The sequence below is a fragment of the Panthera uncia genome, assembly GCF_023721935.1.
Source record: "Panthera uncia isolate 11264 chromosome A3 unlocalized genomic scaffold, Puncia_PCG_1.0 HiC_scaffold_12, whole genome shotgun sequence".
NCBI lineage: Eukaryota > Metazoa > Chordata > Mammalia > Carnivora > Felidae > Panthera > Panthera uncia.
In genome coordinates, this window is record NW_026057579.1 from 20,895,249 (window position 1) to 20,904,905 (window position 9,657).

Genomic DNA, 9,657 nt, shown 5'->3' on the forward strand with positions numbered 1-9,657 from the left:
TCTCCAGAGAAATGCACAGACTCACAAAATTTTGCATACAATTTCAGAGTATTAGAGATTCTAAATCCATGAATTCCAAGCTTTCTTAGTTAAGAACCCTTGCTAGAAAACACTGATAACTACTTTTTATCATATACCCCACAGTTTAATAAAAGTTTTTGAATAGGGAACCACATATGTATATTTATAATTTATATACAGTGCACACCAGACCAATAAATTATGTACCTCGTGAAGCACACACAAAAATGGAAATTTAACAGAATGACATTTGTTATAATAAACAATTCTAAAGCATTTATCTTACTTACTGATGACACAGTTTTCTGCTATTCCTAATAAACACTATTATTAATACCACTATTTTTGCTGAGAGTAATGTGATTGAGTGTGGTTTGTTGTTTTTTTAATTTTGCTTTCATATTTTTGTAATATGGCAACTTCAAGTCTGGTTCTAAATTTCAGTTCATTTTTATAATAAATCACTATTTTATTTGTTTTTAACGGCTATCATAGCCAAAAGATTTATTTCACAAAGATGGATAAAACCATCTTGCTGCACTGAATAAAACATGATATAATATTCAATCTTCAATCCCATTCACCATTTATGCAAAGGTTTTTGCTAAAGTTCAGCTAGTGCACTTCCATACTTCCTGATGACAATCAGTTGTTCTTCCTAATAAACCAAACAGTATTGCTTTTTTATATTTTTGGCAGATGAGCACAAAACCACTAAAACATGTAATTTTAGGGTGTCTAGGTGGTTCAATTGGTTAAGCGGCCGACTTTAGCTCAGGTCATGATCTCGCTGTTGGTGGGCTCGAGCCCCAAATCGGGCTCTGTGCTGACCCATCAGAGCCTGGAGCCTGTTTCAGATTCTGTGTCTCCCTCTCTCTCTGCCCCTCCCCCCACTCACACCCTGTCTCTCCCCCTCTCTCTCTCTTTCAAAAATAAATAAACATTAAAAAAAATTTTTTAAACACCTACTTTTACAAGGTTTTAAAACAGGTTAGAAAATTTTGTTTCCAAGTTCAAATGTACATATAAAAATACTCTTAAAGTTACACACATCATTTTTAGCAATTAAACCCAATAATGATGAAAATAGTTCCAAATATTCATTTTCAATAACCTCTGTCATAACATTGAATTTTATTTTGTTCTGAATGGTAGTTAATTTTTGAGTCACTGTTATGAACTCACCATCGTCCCAAAGGGACAGATAAAGTGTGTTTATTTTTCATACATATCTGCTAGGCAGCATACTACTCACAGCCACTTGTCACAGAAAATGTCAGCAAATTTGGAACATCTGTGTTTTTGTGAAAGAAAAATGAGTAAGTTATCTTTAAGTCAGACAATTCTTAAGACCTTTGCCTTAAGATGGCCAGTTAACCTCTATGAAATATTGTACAAAAGATGGACTCCCTACTGCAATACCAAGTATGTTAAGAGTCTACTATTTAAAATAACAAATTTGAGGGGAACCTGGGCGGCTCTGTCCATTAGGCATCTGACTTTGGCTTAGGTCACAATCTCACGGTTTGTGAGTTTGAGCCCCACATCAGGCTCTGCGCGGACAGCTCAGAGCCTGGAGCCTGCTTCGGATTCTGTGTCTGCCTCTCTCTCTGCCCCTCCCCTGCTCATGCTCTGTCTCTCTCTTTCAAAAATAAATAAATATTTAAAAAAAAAATTTTTTTAATACAAATTTGAAAATCCATTTACCCAGGCCCCCATAAACTGTAAAACATCACAACAGACTGAAAGAAATTTCCTTAGAGACCTCTAATATTTCTCCTATTTCCCAGATAATTTTATGTAAACTCTACCATAGAGACCATTGTTCTAAATGTGCCTACACTCTGGTGGGTCAAAGTGCTCTATCAGTGCCCTCCAACCAATTTCCCTTGCATGCTATCGAAGTTTAAGAGAATTATCTTTAAAGGTACTCTAATTATATTGTCTCCATCTCTGAATTACTACCAGTTTGGCAAAAGACACAACCACAGCACATTCTGTGACACCAGTTGTCTTCAACACTGTTCCCTCAGTGTTATGTTGGCTAGCAGTTCAGTCAAATAATAGACAGGGCTAGAACAAGGTCCAAGACTCTTCATGACATATCCTGCCTTAAATCCTTTTTGGAACATGGCAGGGCATAAATAAATCAGTAAAATAAATCATGAACTATATTGAGAGCCAGGGACTTTCAACTTATATGACCAACCTCACTTTTACAGCGAAATATACTTATATTTATACAAGGAGATGACATTTTTACACTTAAAAAACAAGTCCGCTGCATAAATGCCAAATGATAATACACTGTTTAAAAAAAACAGCTACTGCTTTAAAAAAAAAAAAAAGTATAAGCCAGTGAAAAAGATTTTGTACTAACTTCTATCAAAAAAACACATAATCTGTTCTCAAATATACATAAAAATGAGTGAATAAGTTCCCAGTGTGGTAAGCCTTACATATGGAATCATTTCAAAAACTATGAAAATATAAAATTTGGGGTGTAAAACCTGCCAAAAAAAATCTATGTAAATTTGGAAAACTGACATTTCTCATAGATCTCATCCAGATCTACATACTTCACTGTTCCCCACCACCTCCCTCCATTAAAATCCTGCAATATCTTGCTACTGCACCTACAGCATCTGGTTCCCACCTCCTACATCAGCTGGTGCCACACTTCTCCTTGCACTTTCCCCCTTCACTGCTCCTAAGTAATTCCAAGCTTTTCCGTCCTTTCATCTTTGCTATTTAATCTTCCTTACTAGAGTGCTCTCCTCACCCTCACTCATATACAAATCATCCCTTGCCTTCAATGTTCTGGGCCACCCTAAGCCCTCCATGAAACCTATCCTGATCACTCTCAAATGAGAGTAACTGCTCCCTCTCCTGAATCCTCAAAGCACTATTTCATACCTCTCTCATAGCACTCATCACATTCAAGCAGCATTATAGGTATTTGTGTGTTCGTCTTATCACCTCTTTTAGGGCATAATCTCCTTAAGAACAGGATCTGTGTCTTATTTAACTTCCCTATCTTTTAACAACACAGCACCTTGAACAAAGCAGGTACTTCTATAACTACATCTTGAATGAATGATTGAGTGGATACTTAGAAATTCAATTACAGACTTCCTGTACCCCCTGGAATGGAGAGGGAGGCACGAGACTTTGCAGAACAAGTAACTTTCCCCTAGGTTCCTCCAAACGAACTCACCAAAGTAAAGCCAGTATTACACACACAGGTGCTTTCAAAAAGCAAGGACATTTCATCCTTCAACTATCTGGTCAAATACAGTATGATATCTTTATATACACACATATACACTCACATAGAATGTCTTCCATTGAGCAATAATCAAATCTATGCTTGATAGTAAAAGCATGTAAATATTTTAACCATACAGGCAAACTAAAAATTTAAGATGTAATATATTAAAGCTATCAGAATAAGATCAACCATTCAAAGTACAAGTGGAAACAGAATGACCAAGCAATTTATTTCAAATGGAAAAAACAAGAACAAAAACAAAAAAAAACCCTGAGCTTTAGCTATTTAAATGCTAACGAAACTTGAGAGGCAGAATTTTATTGCTAAGAATCCAAAACCAACCATTCAAAGATAAGCTTACCTAGACAGAAGCACCAAAGAATCAACATTACTAAAGTACAAAGGTGAGATCAGAAACAGCATGAAAATCTTAAAGTGACACTATCATTAAGTAACCAGTATATATGGGCTCCTGGGTCATCAGAAAGCAATGAGATCGCAGGAGTCTCCACTGCACATGTAAGGAACAGAGAAAACCCAGAAAGGAAAAGAAGGCTACGATGTGCCCGACTGTGGCTAACATGTTAGAGACAAGCCACTTGCAAGGTATGCCTGTGATTTCAAGTCAGAAGACCCTGAACTCAAATGTCATCCCTAATACCTACGAGTTGTGAATCTTACATCAACCACTTAACCACCCTGAGCCTTGTTTCCTCGTTTATAAAATGTAACCTGTAGAATCAACCTGAGTACAGTGTGTCTAGGAGGTGGCACTCAATAAATATTTGCTGGCTCTAAATGGAGGGCCATACAAGAAAAGCAGACCTTTCTCTCCAGGTTCTTTTGCAGTTTTTGAGAAAGCAGTCTTAAGTAATTCTGATACTTTATGGCAATATTTGGCAGTCAATATTTGGCCAAAAAATAAAAATACTCCTTTCCTCCTAGCTTACACATTACCTAAAAGCTTACTAAAATTCTTAAATTTAAAATCTCTTTGTAATAACCTTCAAATACTAAAAAACAAACAAAATAAAACAAAATCTCTCACAAAGAAGCCTGGAAGCCAAATACCTGACCTAAGTAAAACCACTAAGTACATGAGCCAGGAAAACTACTCTATTTGCCTGTCTTAGTCTTCTCATCTGCAATATTAAGGAGGTTGTGGAGAAGTTACTATTAAGGCCCCTTTACTCTAAATGGTGTGGTTTATGCCATCTCAAGGACTTTCCAACCTACTTAAGAAAAACAATTCAATGTACAATTTAAAAAATTATTTCTTTCTTTCAAAAAGGAGGAAAAGAATACGAAATTTATTACATAGAAAAAACTGAGCAATTGATGTTAAGGGAGTTATAAAAACAAGCTTTCTAGAGAACATACCGACTCTGACCCTGTTCTTGAAGGTCAAGAGATAAAAAGGAAAGGAAACACAATTTAAATAAAGAAAATGATATCTACAGGTAATTATAACACTTTCTTCACTTGTGTAGCACTTTACAGTTTACAAAGATTTCTGTTCATGCCATCTGCAGCAAATTTTCTGGAATGAGAAATTCAAGAACAGTTTAAATTATTTGCATTTGATAAATTTGTCCACAGAAAAGTCTCTGCTACAAACAATAACATCAAAAAGCATTCTGGAAAGGAATTTTTTAAGCATTTCTGTGTAGGATGAATTAGGCAAATGCACGCAGGCAAACAGCTATAAACCTACAAATCACAGAATCTAACACAAGGAAAAAATGTGAAATTGGGCCAATATGCTGTTTTAATGATAAAGAAACTCAGGCCCACAGAGTCGATGTGACTCTCATCACTCCATGTGCAAAATGACAGGAGGACCAGATTGAAGAACCAGAAATAAAGGGGGAAATCCAAGAAATTGCAGAGGAAAGAATCAGAATTTGGTGATGGACTAGATAGTGATGTGTTTAGGCTATATTAGCGTAAGAAAGCATTATTAAAGTCTTTGTGGCAATCATTATTCCAGACATATTTTGTTATTTAATAAGTTAATTGAAAGATCACAACAATATGAGGGTAAGTACCTTATTCCAGTTTTACACATGAAAACCTGAGATTTAGTGTGGTTACATAACAAGCCCAAGGCTACATCTACTAAGTATCTGGAAGAGCCAGGACATCATCCCGTCTGAAGTCAAACTTGTATTTCCAAAAGAAGCCTAAAACTTGCCTCAAAAGTATAAGCTAAAAGGACAAAATTCAAGTATTGCTTTGGAAATGGTGACTACCCCAGTGTTACCAGAATTCTGGTCCTGTTAATAGGTGTATTTTACCTCTGTGCTTGCACCTAATCTGTCACCAATGGTCAAGTCCTGGATGTCTTCATAAAGCTAAACTTCCCAGCTCTCCACACTAAACCATCCATGGGAGAGAGCAGATCAAAATATATCTAAGATGAGGGTGACTGGAGGGCGATTAATTTCAAATCTTACAAAACTCAAGTGACTATAGCTTCTGTTTTGGCATAAGCTATTTACCTTCAAAATATGATAACTATACTAAGCTTTCCTAAAAGCCTGTCACTTCAAGAAGCCTCAAAAATACTGTTGCAGATGGGGGTATGGGGGAGGAAGCATGGAGACAACAACCCACTCTACTTGCACCTCTGAATTGGATTTATATGTTGGTGTCAGTGTTTTGTAATAATTTCTCTTCTTCAACCACATATCCTGCAGAAATATAAAATAACTATTTCTCTATATTCCAAGTATCTATAATCCAAATACTGTATGCCCATTAAGCATTGTCCAGAACGACAGAAAAATCCCTGCACCTCCTTAAACTAAGCATGCAAGCACAGTACTCAGTTGCCTCTAGGCCATTTTATGACCTCGGTCCCCACATGTTGACAGAAAGGCACAAAGTCTAAAATATAAAAGAATGGAGAAGAAAGGCTTGAAATGACTAGACTTTAGGTAAGAAAAGAGGTCAGAGGCCACAGGGCCCATTCTCAATGACCAATGGCCAAGGCTAAACTAGTGGTAAACCGGGGAAAGAAGCAACAAAGAAGTCCTTTGCGAAGGTCTAGTCTGCCCCAATGGGTAGGAAAGTTATACATGGTGGGGAGAAATTTGTATGGCTCTGCAGCCCAGACTCTATTCAAGTCCTGGATCGCGTGAATTTTCACCCAGTCCCACACTCCCGTCTGTGCCTGATACTTGCAGGAAATGTAAAAAGGAGACCACCACATGGTTTTGGCCCTCTGCCAGGAAAGCAATTGATGGCCCTCTGAGAATTCTTGCCATTATCATATGTAGAAGGAAAAAACCACCACCAAGATAATAATGTGCATCCTGGGGATCTCCTCCCATGCCCCAAGACTTAGAGATAGTGTGCGCTTATACTGACCGGCAGTACTTGCCCTAAAAGGAAAGCTATGTTAGGCCATAGGGTTTAAGGTCAACTAAGTCCAAAAGACACGCCACATAACATCAAACAATGTGGAGCCCTTGGAGGATAACGCAGAAAAGACAAACTAAAGTAAGCAACAGAAGTAGTATCTAAGAAAAGGTACATAAAATTGATGACAACAGAGGAGAGCTGAAATGTCTTTGAAAAACAATTAGAAATCACATTGTAATACACAATAAAACAGAGAAAAGATTTTTAAGGAATGTCCAATATCCTCTCCCCCACACTCCACCTTTCAGCATCTCTAACCCTCATCACTTACTCAACATTTAGTCCTGGTGAAGACCAATCATTGGATTTGCAGGATCAAGAGTACATGCTACGAACATTCCGTCCTGAGAACATCTTTAAATTTTGAGGCTTGTTTACCACCCTTCCCTATAGAGTAAAAGCATGAAGTGTTGCCAATGCTTTCATATTATATACCAGTTAGCACCATAGCAACCCAATCCTCTGCCCACCAAAAGATTAACACATACACACAAAACAGGAAATTCAACAAAAATTAAATTTGACCCTAGACTCCCTCAACAGTTAAATGTCTTAAGTAGTAGCAGTATCTTTATATCACACCCACTTCATGCTACCCTTACGGCTTCCTGGCATAAGCAAATTCTTGGGATTATACAAACTGCTGCTTCTGTTTCCAGCCCAGATTTCTAGAAATGAAACCCTAGAATTGAGGGAGAAAGAAAAACAAATGTTGGCAGAAAGAGGGAGGAAAATGCATTGTCTATATAATCCCAGTGTAAGTGGGACAATCACCATTAGTTCCATCAAGCCCTTTTTTTCAATAAAACCACTTACCCAAAAATGCAGAATCTAAAACACTCCCTTGGCTTAAACCACACAAAAAGCAATTTAATAGACACAATCCTACAGATTTTCTCAGAAAGAAATGAGGAAGAGATTAACTAAAAACTATGTCAAATTCCAGTTTTGCCCCTCAAAATTCAAACTTCCCTGTGACTTAAATAAATGCAACAAATAAGCAGTGGAAACATGTCTACAAAAATCAAACCAAACACCTGTTCTTATAAGCAACACCCCTCCATTTTCTCTCCAAACCATGTACTTCCCTATTCAGGCCCCCTTTTTGATCCACTGTTCCCAAAGCATGAAGTGCAAATAACAAATGGAGGGAAAACATTTTAGAACCTAGTTCACAGAACCAAATTAGACCTTTCCACAAAGGACAGGCGGTAAAATGGAAACACTTCCCAACTGCATCTAGTTTATGACAAGTAGTTCAAGGAATGCCCATTTATTAAGATGAATCAAACCCCACTGCTACCTTTCACCCAAAACTATTTCTAGTTCAAGAGCCAAGAGACCTAAGCAAATACTTTCTTTTCACATTATTCTCAACATGAAGAAATCTGACCCCCTTCCTACTACATCATAGCTTCTGTGAAACAAGCTGAGAGAGAGGCCCCTTTGGCCAACTTTTTTTTTTTTTTTTTTTTTTTGAGCCTAACCTCCAACCAATTCCAGAAGAAGAGACAAACCTCAAACCAATTTAACCCTTGATATCCATCCCTTCAACAGAACAGTAAGCTTCACCGCAGCAATGTTTGACACAGACACTTGAAGATTTCTTAATCACCCAAGTGTAAGCCTCAGCCCTCACAAATCATCGCCACAGAGATTACTCTTGGCATCAACAGAGGGTGCTGGGACTGCAATTCACTCAAGAACCCTTCATTCACCATCACCATACTCGACATTAAAAATTCGCCCTCTCAAAAGAAAAAAAATGTCACCTTCTCCACAAGGACACCTGCCTCTTCAACGCCTCTACAGTGAATGAGGAGAGCCAACCATGAAAGGCTAAAAGACCTTCCAGCTTAAAGTTTTCCTCCCCACCAAACTCTGCAGCCACAGCACCGTGGACTGTCCTTGTCACATACACAGGCATTATTGTCAAAGCCTCCGTCTCTCTCTAACATCGTCAGCCGAGGCTGTGTCTAGACCATGGGGGTGACTGCTTTAGAAAGAAGCAAAACAAACAAAACAAAACCCACAGCTGGGTAGTAAGGACTAGGGACCCTGGTGTCCGGTTTCTCCGGTTCTCTTCCGAGAGACCAGAGGGCGGCTCGAGTTCTGCTGCTGACCATTAACTAGTCCCACCTCCCGATCGTCCAGTCAACACGTCGGCTCCCCCTCTTAGGTCCTTTCAGCAAACTCCTAGCAAGGGGACCAACCTCTAGCCCTACAGGAAAATTCACTTATCCATCCCCTTTCTACCTCCGAAATCCCTCGCCAAGAGGCGGAAAAAGCGAGCGCGCCGGGGTAAACAGAAGCGCCGTCGAAGGCTGCGCTTACGGAAAGGCACGCCATGGTCATCCCCATTTCGCAGTCCCGGCAAGCGAGACTCGGAGAGGTTGCCCGGCTTGCCAAGGTCACCGCGCGCGCCGGGGCCGAGGGGCGCCCGCGCCGACTTCCGGCTCCCCCTCTCGGCGGCGGGGAGCGCCGGAGGGCTGGGGGCGCCGCTCCCCACGCCGGGCCGGCGGCCGCGAGCCTCGCGCACCCTCCGCGGATGCTCGCCCAGTCGGCGCTAACTAGGGCAACTGGGAAAAGGGGCCGCGAAGTCGCTGCTGCAGCAATTTCCTCCGCGGGCGCAGCCCCCAGCTGGCGCCCGTGACAGCTGCGACCTCCGCCCCCTCCAGCCGCGCGAGGCCGAGGGAGAACTCGGGGAAAGTGGGAGGGGGACGGAACCGAGAGAAAGGAGAGCGGGGGGCGGAGGGGCGCCAGCTGCTCCCCGCCCCCTAGGGCCTCGGCGGCCGCGCGGCTCGTGACAGCTGCACCCACCGGGAGGCTCGGCGCCCGCCGCCCGCCACTCACCTGCCGCCGCCGCCGCCGCCGCCTCTGGGCCGCGCTGACGGGCGCCGCGCTCGCCGGGACCGAGGCGGCGCCGCCGCGGCCTCCGC

The 9,657-nt window shown here is 40.8% G+C and overlaps 1 protein-coding gene across 3 annotated transcripts in view; it reads right to left on the reverse strand.

Moving 5' to 3' along the window:
- NCOA1 (nuclear receptor coactivator 1) overlaps positions 1-9,651 on the reverse strand; it is a 241,278-nt gene extending 231,627 nt beyond the window's left edge. For 2 of the 3 annotated variants that reach the window (XM_049651968.1, XM_049651961.1), the window contains exon 1: positions 9,572-9,651. The gene's annotated coding sequence lies outside the window, so the exon portion shown is untranslated. The other variant, XM_049651964.1, reaches the window with a different exon arrangement.
- Between the last annotated feature and the right edge of the window lie 6 nt (positions 9,652-9,657).